Below are 19,713 nucleotides of genomic sequence, written 5' to 3'. Positions count from 1 at the left end.
GGGTGGACATCTTAAGGCTATATTAATCATTCAACCTGATTAATGCAGTTTTTATGACTCTACATTTCTGGGGACTTGTCAGACTTTGAAAGGGCTAATACCCAGACATCCTGATGGTGGTTCTTTGTTTTAAAAGATTGTGTTGACAGTTGTCCTACAATATCAAAGAGGCATTAATCACTGGTGAAGGAACAATATAGCACTGTGTGTACTGGTTAGCATATGCCAAAAATCTTGAAGGGCAGTACGTGCTTTCTGGTGAGTTGTAAATTATTCTTCCTTCTACTGCTTTGCAAAGGAGTGAAGCTATCCAACACAACTAAATACTCTCTTCTGTTAAAATAGATATTCCCTTAATTTGAAAAAAACAAAACAAAAAAAACACCTGAGTACTCTGATTATGTTGATACAACTTTTCATTATTGTATTATGTGGCAAAGTTTTGTTGACTTAAATTTTAGGATAGCCATATTGATAGCAAATGGCAAAGCTGTATATATAATATAGAGTATATAGAAGGAGTATACAATTAAAAAAAATGAAGACATGCTACTTAATGGGTGGCACCATCAAAAGCTAGCTTTTTTATATTACCACAGAACCGTTTTAAGTGGGTGAGTTGTCCTCTGTAATCAAGGAAAGGGGATGGTGTTGCAGAGATGGCCCTCTAGGGATGTGGAGGGCAGGGGAAGGGGGATGATTTAAATCCAAGTGATGAATTTCCCTTAGTCTGGCTGTTGGGACATTGTCCAGTTGTCATTTCCCCTTCTAATGACTGGATGTTAGTCTGCTGCAGCTGCTAGCTACGGGACTTAATCCTTTATCTCAAATTGTAAACGTTTATACTTTAGAACCGGAGGTTCTGGGATCATTCCCCAGTAATAACCAAGGTGGCAGTTATACCTATTTTACCTTTCCAAATCACATGTAACTTCCAATTCCTTCTCTAAATACTATACAAAATGAAACGTTTAAACTACAACTAGGTTGTCCTTGGAGTGTAAAATTAATGATTATAAGTTGAGTTCTTTTTCATTATAATTTACTGTGGCTTGATTTCAGCTATGGGCAGTTTGCCAATTTGCCTGTGAATCCCTCCTACTGTACTGTTTTGATGCATACATGAGATGAGTGCCTTTTAGTGGTCTCTCTTACACTTCAGAGCCTTATAATGTGTGAGATTTACTTGGTTCTTTTGAGGTAGCTGAACCCTGTTTATGAAAAACATTTGGGCCAGATCCTCAGCAATTCAGGTGTAAATTGATGTCAGTATAGTTGCGCCACTTTACACCTGTTGAAGATATTGTCTCTCCCTGCGCTCCCCAACATCCCAATGTTGTTTTTGTAAAGGGAGAGCGATGAAACTTTAAAAAAAAAATGCCTTGAGGAAATACCCTTTTACAAGGTACATGGAAGGAGTAAGAGAATTTTAATTTACTTCAAAATACATGTTGAAAATCAAATTGAATAAAATTTCATGTCCTTGAAACTTCAATAACACGGTAATTCCTATTTGATAAGAATAGCAGCCTTTATGCAGGAAAATCATATTCTAAGTTCATCTTTATAGTAGTTCCCCACTTACTCTACATTCTATTATAATTTGTGATATTATTTCATGGTGGCCATTTTATGATAGAATATTACAGACCCATGGATGATTTACATAAGAACAGACATCTGTAAGTACTTTCAAATCCTCTTTCTTCCTCATATTTAGGAAACATGAGAAGCAGAAAAGAAATAGATTAGGTGTACTTACACATTATAAATGTGTCAGGCTTCTTTCCTCCTTTTAGAGGGAGAATTAATTGCACGTATTGCAGAAAAGGCTTATCTCAGCAGTAAGTCCGTTCTGCAAGACAGATGTAGTGTGTGAAAATAATATTCTATGATACATAATGGGAATTAGCCTCCAATTCCTAGTGCACTCCAGCTCCTTTATGAAAAGCTGTCAGTAAGATAGAATCTTCAATATTCTCTAGCACTTCTGGAGGTGATTCTGCATATTAGTTAAGTCCTTATCACAAACTGTTGTCATCCCATGATGTTTGGTATGAATATAAATAAATGATTGTTGTGTCATTGATGATGAAAGAGCCTTCCTGCTGTGATACAGATTATGTTCAACATATTTACGTTGAAGTAACGTTGCAAAAATTAGCAGATATACCATAAAAAGTGTCCTTAAGTGTCCCTAGAGAAGTTACAATGTGACTAACACTCCTTTAATCATAGTGAATCCCTTATGTTTGTCTTCTGTTGAGGTGTCACTGGTAAACCGCTGACTTAGTGAGACATGCAACATTTTACTGACTGGTCTTCCTGAAGATGCAGACAAATATGACCAGGCTTTACTCAGAAAACTACTTAATTTCCATTCCAGTGTGGAAATCATAAATTAGTGCTGTCCAAATGGATCGATGGAGTATCTGAGTGCCACATACTTCCATTTGACACGTTTCAGGGTTTCAGAGTAACAGCCGTGTTAGTCTGTATTTGCCATTACGCACGCTGAATCTATTTCCCCATTTAAGTATCGTCACACCTTCTTGTCAAACTGTCTGAAATGGGCCATCTTGATTATCACTACAAAAGTGTTGTTTTTTTTTCTCCTGGTGATAATTGCTCATCTTAATTAATTAGCCTCTTCAAGTTGGTAGGGCACTTCCACCTTTTCATGTTCTCTCTGTGTGTGTATGTATAAATATGTGTCTGTATACATATAATCCTTACTATATGTTCCATTCTATGCATCCGATGATGTGGGCTGTAGCCTACAAAAGCTTATGCTCAATTAAATTTGTTAGTCTCTAAGGTGCCACAAGTACGCCTATACTTCTATTTGGCTCTCATTTTATTTTGTTTAGTTAGGATTTTGAATTAGCTAATCTTTATTTTAAATCTAATAAACATATAAAAAGATTCAGCTACAGATATGTTAGGACCTATAAGAATGACAATATTTGAGAGGCAGTGGATAACATAAGGAATTTTAAAACCTGACAATTTATATGTCTTCATTGAAGATGATTCAGATGAAGAAGCAAGAGAAGCACTAAACAGTTTTGGCCAATGTATATGAAAAGCCATGTCTCTCTTTTTACAGATTTAAATTCCATCTTATGTAAGCAATGGAAAGTGGTTTCTTTATTTATTTATTTTTTTACTGTGCATGGTGAAACAATTCCATGGGTGTCATACATACAGGCATCAGGCTAGATCTTCAGCAAGTGTAAATGGGTGTATCACCATTGGCTTCATTGGAGCTGTGCCAGTTTACACCAGTTGCATTGGTTTCAATAGAGCAGTGCTGACTTACTGAAGATCTGGCCTGAACATGATTGTCAACTAAGCCTTATATGGATCATTGGTGAAAGAATGCAGGGTTTACAATTCTAAAAACACCCCCCACTGAATCTGCAATTTGAACTAAAGATGAATGGTCATATCTGTGATTAATATTAATAGTATGGAGCGATGATATCACATTACACATGAACGTATCTGCCCCATAGATAGATAGTATTCTAGCCAATGCATTATGGTGGAGAAGAATTCTAGTTTGCCAATTTTTTTCATTGCCTCCTTTTTCTATTGGCAGTCTATCTGATAAAACTCATTCCTCTGGGGAAAGTGGGCATTAGGGCTCTTGGGTACTTTTTCATAAGAGTAAATGCTTCCAGTGATATACTATGCCAAAATTTCTCCTCCCCTCATTGTTATGCAGTATGCTGGTTGTTTGCCCCTTGTCACCCCACAGCTAGCTACATTTTAGTGGTCAGGTATCCTCCAGGATGAAAGGTGTGGAGAAATAATGTAAATTACCCTTTATTTTTTAAATATTTTTAATTATGATCCTGTATACTTAACACAGGCCAAACTCTTGTACAAGTCAGTGGGAGTTTGACCTCCAAGATCTGGTTGTCTGATAACATCTGGCTAAATGCTGTTGTGTTACATATATTTATGCTTGCAAAAAAGGAACTCAAGCTGCAAAAAAAGATGGACATATGCCAGAATGCCTGTTGTGCTTCTCAAAGATCAGCAGTTTAATTTGTTTGACTTATCAGTTGGAGTATGTTACTGAAGACATCCACATGACACATTTTAGCTGCATCCATCTGATGTAGATGAACTTCAGGGAAAATTTATAACACACTGCTTCATCCTCAATTCTCAGTGTGCACAAGAACACATAATGAATCAACTGTTGCTATTGTTAAAATAATGGGGTCTTGGAATAAGAATAATTAATAGATAAATGAGGCTTCAAGAGATGAAAAATTGTAGACTATACTGGACAGGCCGTCTTTGATGTTGATTTGGAGAGATAGGAGACTATTCTGAAAAAAATTAGAAAGCCGTTTGTCCATCCCTAAACGGGGTCCACAACAATGAATTAGTATTGTTGAAATATTAATTGGGATGATGTGATATTTCACAGAGAAGTTCACCATGAGCAGTCATTCCAAAATGCATAACTGTATCTCACTGTTGCTATTTCATTGCCATTTCTGTACAATAAATACAAGGGGTGCAGGGACTTACTAATACTACATGAGGAAGCAAGTGCAGGAGGGCAAAGAGATTTCTTTTGCCCTGTCATTTTGCCCAAACATTTTCCAAATGTAGAAGTTGATCTCTATCCTACTGTGAAGGATCATGACTGTTGGACTCTTTGGTAGGTGTTCTGGTATTGGCTCAAGCATTCTTGCTTTCCTGAGAGATTCTTTGGAACCACTGCAGGGTCTGACAGCCCGACATGTATATGGGATTTTACTATAATTTCCTTGCTGTTCCTCAGTTTTGTGCTATTACTTTAGAAGCCATCACAGCAAACCAAATTCCTCAAGTATAAGGTTTTAAAATGAGTAAGTTTCATTATTTTCCACCTTCTGTTTCTAAACCAGCAATCTTTTAAGTACTTGTCTGTTTCATAGTTTGCCTGGATTAGGTTGGGGAGTGGGCAGGGAGAAGAGGTGAGTGTGAGAAAGGAGAAGAACATGACAGATTGGGGAGAGGGGCATGAAGGAGGGAATTTTTGTTACACCTTTTGACACAAATGGCCAGCCAAAATTCATGGTCTCATACGTTGTTTCTGCAGGGCCAGTGCAACCATTTAGGTGACCTAGGCGGTCGCCTAGGGTGCTAGGATTTGGGGGGCGGCATTTTCTTCGGCAGTGAGCAAGGCGGCCGGATCTTCAGCTGCCTCGGTTGCCGCCGGCGTTTAGGCGGAGGGAGCTGGGGCAGGGGAGTGTGGGGTGAGCCGCCTGCAGCAAGTAAGGGGTGGGTGCATGGCACGCAGGGCACCTCTTCATCCCAGCTCACCCCTGCCCCGCCTCCTTCCCGAGCACGTTTTTGTTGCTTCACTTCTCCCGCCTCCCAGGCTTGCAGCGTCTAAGCTCAGGGTGGGGGGGGCACACCTCAGGGCAGAGGGGGAGCTGTTGCGAGGGGGGGTGCCTCAGGGCTGGGCTTGGAGACGCGGAGGGCGCAATGTGGAAGTTTCGCCTAGGGTGTGAAACATCTTTGCACCGGCCCTGTGTTTCTGTTATAAAGAGAAAATTATGATGGATTCAGGTATTTCTTTTATGCAATCTTATTGTTTACAAAGTCCTGTTTTCCTGAACCCAATAGAAATCAAACAGCAGGAGACAATTTCTTTGCTTACAGTTACAAGCATTTTTCCAACTAGCACTTTACCCAAAAGCTCTCTAACCTTTTTTTTTCTCCTTTTCTTCAGGGTCATGCTACAACTTTCTCTCTCTCTCTCTCTATCATGTTCTGCTGTCTCCTTCCTCCCACTCTTTTTTCCATCACTGCAATCCAGTCAATCCCCATGCCTGCATTTATCAGATTTCCCCCCTGCCGTCCCTCCAGCCTTGCATACAGGGCCAGATTCATCTTTTTGGGGCCCCAGTACCTGGACCTGCTTTGGAGAGGAGCGAGCAGATGGGGACTTGGGGGAGGTCATAAGTGCGGTCAGGGCTTTGGGGTAGAGTGGGGGCGGGTCAACAGTCCAGGCATCAGAACCCCTTCTGAGTGTGGGTCCGGCACCACTGTAAACTTGGTACTGCTTGCATGTGGCCTGTGTTTTCATCAGAGGTGCCTGTTGTTCCAGCTCTCTACTCCATAAAGGAGCTCAGTTGCTTTTTACCTTGATCCTGAATTGAAGGATGCTTGTTTCACCCACCAGCAATATTTGGACAAGAAAACCACTTCCTTCTCTTTAGTGAAAGATGTGCTTTCATAAAAGGTCTGCTCCCTATCTGAAGTTTACACTGGGCATCCAATAAGATAACAGAAAAAGAAAACTGTCCATAAAGATACTTCATCGATCGCTGTAGGAGTCTATGAGGGTTTGTGCCTCTGGTTACTGGACAATACGACCTAGTGGCCAAAGTCCATAGAATCGCCTCTGGTTTCAGGGCGGTCCGTCCTAGTGGCCAGAGTCCCTAGAATCACCCCTGGCTGCAGGGCAGTGTGGCCTAGTGGCCAGAGTCCCTAGAATCACCCATGGTTGCAGGGCAGTACTGCCTGGTGGCCAAAGGCTCTCTCACTCCACAAGGTCCCGGCCTCCAGCCCTAACCCTTGACCCTGGCTCGGCGGAGGGGTCCTACCGAAACAAACTGAGGCTTGCCAGGGCAAAGTACCAGTCCATCACCGTCCCCTCTCCTCCCCGCCCCCAGATCACTTCCTTTTGATTTGAGCATTGAGGTCTCCCACGAGTCCCTAGGTTCCCTGCGGGCCTCTGGGTCAGTCACTTCCCCAAGTTCCTCCTGTCGTAGGGCTTTGAACTGCCTAGAGATGTCAGAGATTCCCAGTCAGGTCCTTCCCCTGCAGCTGCCAGCCCAGACTGAGCTGGGTCCCCTCCTTTTATACTCCCAGAGCATTTAGAGCATACCCAGTATGGGCGGGGCGGGACTTCCGCCGTCAGTGCTACTGGCCTGACGCTGCCGGGGCTGGTGCGGGGCGCTGCTGCCCAATCACAGAGTCGCTCTCTACAAATGGAGTAGAGGATCAAGGAGCTGATGTGCAATTTGGGGTAATGAAGTTGATAAACAGGAAATTATAAGGTTATGCACTTAAGCCTAACTAGTGTCCCAAGAAAAAATTAGCATGCACCTTTCATTTTTCTTCTGTTCACTTCCCCCCTTAATATATTACTGGATATAAAGCCTCTCTTCTTTTTCAGATGCTTGAATAGTTGGACTTGATGTGTTTTTAATTCCATTGTACCTAGATATGTAATAAGATAACACAATCTACAATCATTCTCAAGAAATCTGATTAAAGAACAGACCTTTCTTGCTAATTTTTAATCATGTAGTAATCTAAATTATAAAGAGACCAACCCAAAAATCAACCAGTGGGTAATGCTAAATTGTGAGATAATCTCACCAATTTATCATTATGCATTTGGTTTCACTGGAGTATTAACTGCTGAATATTTTAGTTGTGTTGTTCTGCATAGCTGGGAGGGAAAAGCAGTCAGCTGGGATGTTGTTTAGTGGTCTCTGTTTAGCTGAGAATACAAAGCAAATACACATCGTTCTGATTTTTTTTGTGCTTTTATTTATTAATCAATGTTTTCCAAATGTATTTAACACATTTAAGAATTTTTCTAGTAATAATGTAAGACATTGATCTTCAATTTTGCTCTACAATTTATGGATGAGAATGTTGATCTCTGAAGTTTGCTAGGGAAATCATGCAACATACAAAATATTTCATGAGCTAGGTTTAGTCCATTATCACCAAATGACTTTCACCCTGGACTTTCTCATGATATACTTCGACCCAGCTCACAAATGAGTATTGGACCAACCAACCAGTAGTTTTCAGATCTGTAAGTAGTGAATTGCTGTTGTCAGAAGGAAAATAATCATTTCTCCACCAGGCATTTTGAGAATGGAGGAAAGAAGCCCAATTTTAGTGACAGATTTATTGTCTTTGGTGTGGTGGATTGGATGCCCAGGTTAGCAGGCTTCCTTCATATTGGAGAAGGAAAAGCTAGTGCAGTTAAAGGAGTACCAGGAGCAGTAGTAGAACCCATTGTTCTTTGTTAAACTAAAATTATCTTCACAAGGTAGTCTAGGGTTTTTATTATATTACTGTCAAGAACAGGATGATTCTCAGAGTAAGAAGGAAGTAATCTAGCATAGTGCCAGGGATAGAGGGTTGTGGCTAAATCTGTCTCTTGGAGCATCATTCCTTACCATTAATTCAAACAGAAATGTAGTTGGTGGAACTGTCCCCATCTGTGGAACACTTTGGATATGGCCCTGGCTGCTTCACAAACAAAATATACTAGGTCAAATTCCATCCCTAGTATGACCTGAGTTCTTGTTCAAGATATGAAAATAGAATTCAAATCTTAAGGCACAAAGATGTTTGCTTTTTTCTTCCTATGGTTTTAAACCAATGGGATGACATGGTTCATCAATCTGTCTGCCAATTTTCTCAAATTTTAGTTTCCCAGCCTCTAATTTTTATCTTCATTTGATTAAAAAGGAGCTAATACCATATCATTTTTCCTCTGTTATTAGCCTGAAAGTTACAGTTCATGCCTACCTAGACATTAAGAAAAACCCAGTCAGGAAGCTTTGTATAAACCAATTAACATTATTATTGTTAGTAGTAATATCATTGTAGCACTTACAGAGCACTGATTATGATTGGTCTTTAATCTTAGAGGACACAGATCTATAGGACAGTACCTAACCAGCAAAGTTTACAGCTAATTAAAATAGGAAGCAAAAAAGATGTAACAAACAATAGAAAGGAACAAGGGCAGGATTCAAAGGAAAAGAGTCATAACATATGTTAACCTGAATGAACTAGGATTACAGAGTGTGTTTCAGTCTCTATGGTAAATTGTACCCCACTTTCAAAGCACCAATGGTATAATGGGTTCTCCACAGTCACAGGGTCTGCCTGTGCAGAACAGGACTCCATAAGCACAAGGGTCTGCCTGTGCAGGATTGGGATGTGATGCAAATACTGATTCTGATGTTTCTGGGTTGATAGGCTTGTTGTTGTTTGTTTATATGGTTGCCTGTCTTTCAACCTGATTTATTGGAAACTTCACTGAGAAAGTGAGTGTACAGTAGGGACTTTAATGAAGTGCAAAGGAAATGGCTTAGTGAACAGGTTTGGGAAGAGTGCTGCATGGAAGGTGGTACAAAGACATTTGGAAGAAGGAGCCAGAAGATGTACTGAGAATGGTGGCTAACAGACCAAAAATGGAGAGGGAGCATAACAGGAAACCAGTTGCAGACATAGGCAAGGATCCGCCCCCCTCCCAAAACCGTGAACCATCAGCCCAGATCCACAAACATTCAGAGTCCGGAACTGAAGCAGGTTTTTTCACCCTGCCCAGGGCACTGGCAAGTTCCTCTTTTTTCCATGCACAGATGAACAAAAGTCCTTGTCCAACGCTCACTGAAATGAACAGGAGTGCTTACATTTTTCCCTATTGGAGCTATTACAGAATTTATTAATCAGAAACTGAAGGTTTTGCTCTTCAATTAGTATTTATATTTTAAAAGTAAAAATCAGCTGATGTTCACTCCTCCTGTCTGTCATGTTATAGAACAGTTTTGAAGCACTAATATAATTTACTATAATTGTTAGCACAAAGGGTGAAACTATTTTTCATTCTTGTGCATCCTCTTAATGGGACTGTGAAATTATAGTACCTATGTTATGTGTGGTCTGCTGGACAAACTTCCTTTCAGTCCCTAATGCACTGATACTTGATGAAAGAATCTGCAATTAAAGAGAAGAATGAGCTGTCTAGTGAAGCCATTAAGGCCAAATGATGATGTGTTTTCAAAAGGCAAGAAGCGACTTAAAATGTACATGACTGTTATTTAGAATATGTTTGTTAAACATTGTGTTCATTAAGAGTGAAATTTTCCCCTTAGCGTTAACTTGTGTATCAATCAAAAGCCTGCTCCGTTATGTAATTTCCATCATTTCTCCTGTCATATCTAGAGTCAGGTTCCTTTTCTGCTGTTAGAGGCTAAATATGAGAATGCAAATAAGCCTTAGAAGCGCAGCATTCCTTTCTTCAAGCAAACATGTTCTGTATTAATATCTGATTTTAAAAGGCTTATGGAATGATTGATGGAACATCAGAGTAAATTTGAGTAAAGAGAGATTAAATAAGGGGAAAGAAGTCTTGCTTCAAGCAGATGTTTCACTTATTATGTCGATTGGGTAGCCGAGTATAATGTATGTATTTTTACTTAAAGTTGTGTTTTTAGTTCTACTTTGGTGGCAACTGAGAAGTATTTGGGATTGGATAACTATAAATAAAATGCATTATTATCAATTCATGCATCACAACTTCCAAGATTCAGTGTCATAAAAGCTTGATGTCCACTTACTCATTTTGCCACCTAGCTATGTTGGTTAGGAGTGTGGAAACAATCGCATCCTATCTGACAACTATGCCAGCAAAAGCCTTAGTGTAGATACAGGTATACCAGCAAAAATAGTCTGTTTGCTGGTATAGCCTGTTTTGTTTGGGGAACTGGTATAAACGATACCAGTGAGAGAATTCTAAGCCTCTAGTAAGAGCAAAATACAGACCTAGGTTCTTGCATGTCAGAAGAATCCTTAATCTCCATCAACTATATTGCCATACATCCGACGTAAAGAACTGTAGGGAAGGTGACCTTGAGCCATGAGTGCACTGAGATGTGTTAATTAAAGTGCTACATAAGACTTCGTGGTGGCGATATATTATTGTTTATTCAAAAGTACTTCTAGGAATGGTCTATCCTGCCACCCAGGCAGGCTGGGCTTAGTGTTAGTTGTTTGAAATATAACTCGATAAATGAAAACTGATGTGAAGGTGAATAAAATCCAGTGAGTGAGTATAAGTTAGGTTAAAATAAATATCTGTAAAAGAAAACGGTCTTACTTCTCAGAGGACTTATTCCTCACAGTAAAGACCTTACATTGATTCTTAACACACACACCTTTGTACAATATAAGTTGTCTTATAAGATCACTTGAAATTCTGATGGCTTGTACTGAGGGAGTAAACCTTATTGGGAGGAAGATAGAGTTGTGGGATATTACACTAAACTTAACTTTGGGGACATGAAGTACAATTATTTCTGAAGGTCGCAAGTGAAAATGAGTTCTGATTACTTTAACCTAGTCCCCATCATTTAGAAGCTACAGTGATGATTGCTATAAAAAGGCTTTAGACAGAAAAGGGACATTTGTCATCCTCACAGAGACATGGCATAATTTAGATAGATTAGAAGGCTGACTAGGAGAAAGAAAAGTCTGTAATGATGGGATATTTGCATGTCCAGACTGGGATGAATTGACAGGACTGGGGAGCTTGCTCACACTGTATCTTGTTTAAAACAGTGCTCTCGATCCCTTAATGAGCACCAGAATTACTCCAGTGTAGTGGAAAAATCTGTAACTGCCCTCCATTGTCGTCTGTGTTTCAAAGTGTGGTTCTTTAGTCTAAAAACTGACTGAAAAAAATACGTTCATTGCCTTTCTGTGTAATGATGGATGTTCTCTCTTCCCCCCCCCCACAATTGTTAGCCATGCAATACCATCAATAACAAACATTCTGTTGGCCATATTCTGCCCTTCATTACACTTCAAGTAGTCCCACTGTCTATGCTGGGTATCAAAGGTGGAAGTGAGGACAGGACTGGACCCTGCAATTAGAGCGTAATTAAAAATTATCTTGATGTATGAAACAGAAGAGAATTCATCTCACTCATTTTCAGTCTCTTTTGCTCTGCAGAGCAAACAGGTTAAAAAATCAGAATTTGTTTGTCACTTTAACCAAGCAGATATGGGACACTTCATAGTTTGGTTGAAGTGAATGGAAAAACTTCTTTGGACTCCAGTGGGATCAGATTTGTCCCATATGGTTGAACAAGAGTGAAACTCTGTTGAGTAAGATTTTTATATTGTTACTATTCTGATGATGATTGTATTTTAAGCTTCCCCCAGCCCAGCCTTTTACTCACTGTTATGTCCTAATTTCTTTTTGATCCACCTCCCTGAAATTTCCTTCTAAGTGTACAGTTTCTGTGTATGTGACTAAATATGTTGATTTAAACAGGACTGATTTGTCATTTTCCACCTTTCAAAAGTACAGGACCAAATTCTGATCCTCTAACTCCATAAGTGGTTCCATTGATTTCATTGGGACTATATATGGAGTAAGTTACTATTCCATATAAGTAAAATTGACAGAATCTGATTCTTGTTTTAAGGGACAGTAACCTAAAACTCCTGTAAGTAATTGGATATATCTCTGTTGTAACAGAAAGTACTTAAATATTTATGTATATGCCCAAGCTGCCTCTCTCTATTGTTGGTATTTCCCATGTGGCAATGTGATCAACCTTTAAAAACAAAACACCAAATAACTTCTTTATTTCTATTAATATTTTTGTGTTGAGTATTGTATGCATTTCATTAAATAACATTTCATAGGGTTCGTTGGACCAGTTCATTTCAGATTTATAACATAATTTGCATTTATTTTAATCAATAGAAGTTAAGTGAGCAGCACTTTTCAAAAGTCCCATAGGTGCCTATCTGTTTGGGCGCCTAAGTAAGTTTGAAAATCTGGCTGTCAGTGCATTATCTACACCATTAGATGGCATGGGATTCTTTAAGATGCCACATAGGACTTAATTCAGCATTTCCCAAACTTTTGAAATCCTGAGCATTCAAGGGTAACAGTTTGTGTCCTCCACTGCAACCCTGTCGTGTTCAGTTAAAGACGTACACATCTTAATTTAGTTTATACATTTCCCAAGCCTCCAACTCAGGAATCCTTTGTGCTCTTCTCAGGGGGCACAACGTATACTTTGGGAAATGCTTCAAAATGTGATACTGGCTCTCCTTTCCTGAACAGTAATGCCATGTCTATGCTACAAAGTTATGTCAGTCTACCTTATATTGGAATAAAGCCACAGCCGTATGGTTTTTGTCTCCTTGCACATCCTCACCAGGAGTGCTTGTATTGATTTGTATTGTCGGCTTATCTACACTACCATTCCCACGTAACATGTCATGTAGGGATGTGAAAAAAAACACACCCCTGACCAACAAAAGTTTCATGGGCAAAAGCACTGGTGTGTACAGCGCTGTGTCGGCAGGAGAGCGTCTTCTGCCAATATAGCTACTGCCGTTTGTGGAGATGGGAGAGAGCTCTCCCGTCAACACAATAAACCCATCGGCATAGAGCGGCTACTTGAGCGCTCTTACAGCAGCACAGCTGCGTTGGTGTAGCTGTGATGCTGTAAGTTCGCTAGGGTAAACAAGCCCCTATGAAGCACTAGTTGTGTTTCTGAGTCAATTTTGTAAATAAGATGTTTAGTGAACCTATATGTTTTATATGGAAGTAGAAAACTGCCCTGTTTGGAATTTGATAATAGGACATTGGATTAGGAGGAAAAGTATTATAAACAGGTCATAAATGCTCTCAGATGACCCATGTGACTTGGTAGATCCGTCTTTCCTCACTAAGTCTGTCTACACTATCACTTTTGTCTGCAAGTGTGACACTTTTGTCAAGGGTGTGAAAAAAATGCACCCCTGAATGACAAAAGTTTCACTGACAAAAGCGCCGGTCTGGTCAGCGCTGTGTTGGTAGGCATAGAGTTTCCCGCTGGCATAGAGTGGCTACATAGGAGACCTTATGGGGTGGAACTGCAGCAGTGGAGCTGTGCTGCTGTAAGGGCTGTAGTGTACATGGCAGGTATTGGGAAAGTGCTACTATACTGCTTCCAGCAGATTTTTCTTAGAATTACTTAAGTGGTTATAAACATTTTAATGAAAGCAATTTGTTTGCATCTTGGTGGCAACGTAATCCATGTAACTAGGAAATAAGAACTTCACACTGATTTTTCCTCAGGAATTCCTTGTGGCTCACTGCTCCCGCTCAGCCAGTACACTTATTGTGTGCAGAGTTTCAGCTAACATGGGAGCGGTGGGGGGAAGGGAAATCAATCATCCGCACCAGATAAAAATAATTGCATTATTGGGCTCAATACAGGATAACTGGGTAAAAATCTATGACCTGTGTTGCACTGTAAGTCAGACTAGACAATCTAATAGTCCCTGGTGGCCTTAAAATCTATGAACATGGCAATTAAATTATAGAAGAGGGATTGCAAATCTTCAGTCCTGCTCAGAGGTTGAACCAATGGGTTGGAGATAATGGAATTATAAGAATTAACTGAAATATTCATGGAGGTTTTGTTTTCGTTTTGTTTTAATTAAAATTGCCTGCATTCCACTTTCCAAAAATCCCTAAAACAGCAACAGTATTCTCCTCCTCCCCCCCTCCCCCGCCCCACCACCACCACAAATTCTTGTCTTTGGTAAAAATTTCATCAGATTTTCCATACACAGTTCCCCTCTCCCTCCTTTCCCCAGTCTGGAAAATTCTGAAACTGAAACCCCTTTTATTTATTTATTTATTTATTTATAAATATATTAAAAAAATTGGATTGGAGGAGATAAGGGAAGTATTGTATAACTTAACAAGATTTGCAGGTGCCAAGTAAAATGCAATAAGGTCCATGAGCAGCAGAGAACAATGGAAATCAGAAGTTCCTGTCTTCCCAGCCCTGCACACACCAGTAGTACTCACCCACAACCATTCATTTAAGTGCTTTTTAATGTGACTCTTCAGTTCCCCATATGCTGCTTCTTGAAAATAGTCCAATCTCCTCCTGCAATTTGAAAGGAGCCAATTCTTACAAAATAAAGTGGCAAAATATTTTGCATTGATTTTTTTCATGGACAAAATTGTCACTAACGTCACTTGACTCTATAAACTACTCAAGAAAAATAAATTTAAATTGTTGGGGAATCTGAAGATGCTATTGTATCTGGGACAAGCTCAGAGAAAATGCCATAGCCTCCACAAGAACAAGCATTCAGCTGTGTATATGTATCACTACCCTAGTTCCTGAATGCTGTAGGCAAATACTAACTGTGTTCTGGAATTCTTTAAAAGTAATTTGATTGAGACAATAAAAGCCCTAACAGGCTTCCCAGCCCTGGTAATGGAACTTCCAATCCATAATGAAAAAGCAAGCTGATTTGTGGAATAAGACACCATCACTTCCCCAACAGAAGGGCATCCTCAGGCAGAGTCAGACAAAATGACCAATCTACAGGGAGAAAGTGTGCCTTGCCAAACTTATGTCACAAGGTCACTGTCAGCCAGAGCAGCAGATGGACCAGCTAGTGTCATAATACATGCACTGTGACCATAAATTAGCTATGAAATATCAGTTGGATGGTGACTCTTCAAGCCATGATGCATCATCAAGCATTATGCAGCATTGTCAAAGGAAGTACAGGTGCAAATGCTGTACTGCAATTAGCTGCAATGAGCAGGAATGATTAAAAACCCTTAACACTTAGAGGAAGTGTGTAAAATGTAGGCAAGGAAAATGTAACATGAGAGAGGGACTGCAGGAACAGGGAGAGGAAGTAAACAATGAACATAATTAAAAGGCTGCTAGTAAGAAATTGGGATGAAATCACTCTTCAGGCTGAACCCAATTCATTTGGTTAAATATAGCAGAAGAGTTGGCAGTGAGGAGGATGCCAAAGAGTGTGGTAAGGAAAAGAGAACTCTACATAAATACCTTCAATGAAGGTTTAGATACATTTCTGGGAACAGATGCCTTGTCCATTAAGTCAGGTTTAACTGGGTACCTAAGGATTTATTAGGAGTGTAGGGACAGCATAATAAATTCTCCAATGTATGGGAAATAGTAGGGGGAAAGCAAGCATGGCTAAGAATTCCTGAGATTGCTTTCTTGTGCCAGAACGTGCTGCTTACTAGCCTTAAAATCAAGCAGTAATAAAGATAGTGCAATGCCACCTTTGCCTTCAACTCCAGGTTTGTGCAGAGCCTGACTCAGCCAATCCAGTAAATCTGGCTCCATTTGGTCAGTCCCTAAACCTGATGCATCTGTCAGTGATACATTTAATATTAATAGTATCATTTGTATCATTCTCTTAGACAGGCTTGTCAATTTAGTTTATCCCTGCAAAGGCAGGGGAATAATTATCCTAGTATAAGTCACCATAATGCGGGTATAACTATCCATGTGCAAGCTTTTACCAGTATGCCTATTTCAGTAAAAATTGTATCCCTAATCAGAGTAGCTATAACTGATAAAAGTTTTAAATGTAGATTAGCTTAGTTTTAACAAAACTAGTTCTTTAACCTCACAGGTCTGTAAATCTCTGTCCAAAAATTCACACTCAGTGACACTATAAATGTAAGAGAATACATTTGAGTCAGATGGTACCCTGAGATGTAAAGACAAATAAGAGAGTTAGAAAATTGTTCCCGTGTTTTTTTTCTAGAAGTGTTATTGGGTTGTCTGTGTATCATGAGGAATTATTTTATTATGGGAAATACCCAGGTTCTGTGAGCAGAACATATGTTGTGTATATAAAACTTCAAGATACTGGAATGCTGTGCCAGTGAGCTGCTTTTAATTTAAGGAAAAAATGCCTTTTTTGTTTTGTTTTTGTTGAGTCACACTCTGACTGTCTTAGTTCATTCAGGGATACAATGGAAAGTTAGCTATTTATGAAGAAAGGGGGATTTTTTTCTCTGAAAAAAATATCAAAATTTTTGATTGCATTCTATGCTTATTTTAAAACAAGTAAATTGCATGTGAACAACAAGTAATGCAATGAATTGACATCTTAATAAAAGTACAATCTTGTAATGAAAGGGAAAAAAATACTGTGACAAAGTTCCTCCTCTACCTTGATGGGTCCTGCACTTATTGACAGATTTGCTCATCTCATAGATTCTCCCTATGGGTCAGGAAACAGCCCAGAGACCTTCCCCTCTGGTAGAAGCCACAGTCCAGGTCAGTTCCTCCTGTGTCTGATCAGGAGTTGGGAGGGTTGGGGGGGGGGCAGAACTGGGGCCTTCCCTCTACTCTGGGTTCCAGCCCATGGCCCTGTGGATTGCAGCTGTCTAAAGAGCCTCCTGGTACAGCTGCATGACAGCTACAACTCTTGGGTTACTTCCCCATGGCTTCCTCCCAACACCTTCTTTATCCTCACCACAGGATGTTTCTCCTGGTGTCTGATAATGCTTGTACTCTTCAGTTTTCCAGCAATATGTCTTCTCATTCTCAACTCCTAGTGTCTCTTGCTTCCAGCTCCTCGCATGCACACTACAAATTGAAGTGAGGTCATTTTTAAACTCAGGTGCCTTGATTAGCCAGCCTGTCTTACTTAAGTCTAGCAGTTTCTTCTTAATTGGCTCCAGGTCTCCTAATTAGCCTGCCTGCCTTGGTTCCAGCAAGTTCCTGCTTGTTCTGGAACAGGCCCTGTTACCTTACCCAGGGAAAGGGGATTCACTTAGTCTGGGACTAATAGATCTGCCTTCTAACACTCTCCTGTAGGTCTCTGGCCTGGAGGGTGCAGGAAGGCAGAGGGCTGCTGCTTAGTTCCTGTTCCTGCAGCTGAGCACTGGCCCTCCTTGCTGCTGCTGTTGCTGTTCCGGCTCTGGCTGCTTCCTCGGCTGGGCCAGACACCACCACCACCTCCCCCTCCCCCTCCCTCATTCTCTGCTACCCACTGGCTAGTTGACTGGCTGCTGAGTCCCCCACCCTCAACTGCTGCTGTTGCTCCACCTACAGCCCCGGGGGGGGGGGCCCACTGGCCTGCTCCCCAGAGAAGGAGAGGAGTGAGGGACCCCAGCTCTTGTTGCTGAGCACACCACTACATTCACCGTCTGAGCGGGGTCCCTCTTGCCTGGACGCCAGACCACCACCATTTGGAGCTGCTGGAGTTACTGTGGCTATTGCGGAGGAGGAGGAGAGGACCACCTGCTGCTGGGAGACCGCGTGAAGACCACTGTGGAGGGGGCTTTTGTGGACCGAGTATTTTTCGAACTGTGCTCTTGTGGAGGTTTGGACTGTGTCTGTTGGGACACTGGGTGTGTGTCGTGGAGCCTGCCTCCAGTCCATCCGTGGCCCCTTTCGCCCCCACCAACATTATTGCCCCCTCCACCACCCCCATTGGCTGTTTTTCTTTCTGCTTCGACCTCCTGCCTCTGGTACTGAGCTGCTCGCCTGGCTTGCCACGCCCACTTCCATTATTTGGGCCTGCAGCAGCAGCCAGCCATACACTGACTTTTCGCTCCAGAGCTCGTGGGCGCACTTCCCCCACCCTTGGCCTGGCCTCCTCTCCTTTGCTATGTTTGTCTGCCCCATCCATTTCCCTCTGCGACTCTGATTGTCCTGCCCCAGCCCTGCAGCTAGCCCTGTGATCCCTCCACCCCATTCCCAGCTCGACCTTTTTCTCCCCCCCACCTTGTGATCCCTCAGCCCTGATTGGCCCCTCCCCTTGTGTGCCCATGCTCCCTCCCACGCGCTTGTGCCCCTCCTCTGATTGAGTTTGCCTTTCTTCATTACAGCCCCCCATGCCGTTATCCCTCCCGATCTCCTAGTGCAGCTAGAGAAGCCGGAATTCCCTTCTGAGTCGGTGACTGCTCCCTCTCCCGCTCCTTAGTCCTTGATAGTTTCCCACGCCCATTTAGCCCTCCGCTGACTGCAGCCTAGCGGGGAGGGGTGGTCGCCTCCTCTCCCTCCCCTCCCCACTCCTGTTATGGCGGGGAATGCAGCTTGAGAAACCCCTCGCGATGCTCCCATCACCCCTCCTCCACCTGCCCCCGTGTCCGTTCCCCAAGCCTCTACCTCGACCGCCGCTGCCGGTCCACCTGCCACCGCCCCCGCTGAGGCACCCATAGCGGCAAGTCACCAGGGAGAACTCCGCTGCTGCCACGTCCCTCGCCCCTTCCGATTCGGGGGGAGCCCCCCCAGCCGGTGGGAAAGGTTGGGATGGGAAAAAGGGTAAGGGCCCCACTAAAAAAGGCCAGGCCCTCCATGGCGGGGACTGTCCCCGCTGCCACAGCCCCGCTACTGGCCGCAGCATCCCTCCCCGCTGTTCCATCCACCAGCTCCACAGGTGTCCCTCTCCCGGCCCCCAGGGCATACGCTCAGGTGGCGGCGGCCCCCCCGCCTGCCGCTGCTCCTCTGACCGCCGCTTCCGCTACCATCTATAGCGGCTGGGGCCCTTTCCCCACCTTGACCAGGAAGCACAGCATCCGTTGCCTCCTGGTGCCTGCCTAGCCCCACGTGGAGACCTACATGTGGGCATTGGCAAGGATGGTGGGGGACACAGCCATCGTGGCGGCCTCCAAAATGTACGGGAGGGCGGTCTTCTTCCTGGCATCGGAGGCCGCCGCCCAGGAGGCGGTAGAGACGGGCCTGGTGGTGGGGGACATGTTCATCCCCTTGGAGCCATTGGAAGATCTGGGGGTCCGCTTGATCCTGACCTCCGTCCCTCCCTTCCTGCCCAATGCCGCCCGCCCTTTCTGCCCTGGGGCAGCCTATCTCTGTCATCAGCCCTCTCTCGTTGGGCTGCAAGGACCCCACCCTCCGCTACCGGGTGCATTATTCGACAGGGGAGGCCCGGTGCTACCTCTGCTGGGCGATGGAGCACGTATGGAGGGACTGCCCCTTGGCCCGGCATGGAGGAATGTCCGGGACCCCCGAACCCCAGCAAAGCACTGGCCCTGTCATCGCCGATGCCCCTGGCTGCCCGGCATCCAAATCTGCCCCTCCTCCTTCTAGGTCCACCGCTGTGGAGGAG

General features: G+C 42.6%; 1 protein-coding gene across 4 annotated transcripts in view; it reads left to right on the top strand.

Annotated features, from left to right (window-relative positions):
* CCSER1 (coiled-coil serine rich protein 1) overlaps window positions 1–19,713 on the top strand; it is a 1,155,265-nt gene that overhangs the window by 654,685 nt on the left and 480,867 nt on the right. The gene's annotated exons all lie outside the window — the stretch shown is intronic.

The sequence above is a fragment of the Gopherus evgoodei genome, chromosome 5 (assembly GCF_007399415.2).
Source record: "Gopherus evgoodei ecotype Sinaloan lineage chromosome 5, rGopEvg1_v1.p, whole genome shotgun sequence".
Lineage (NCBI taxonomy): Eukaryota > Metazoa > Chordata > Testudines > Testudinidae > Gopherus > Gopherus evgoodei.
The sequence above is the reverse complement of the archived record's forward strand: the minus strand, read 5'-3'. Positions and strand labels throughout refer to the sequence as shown.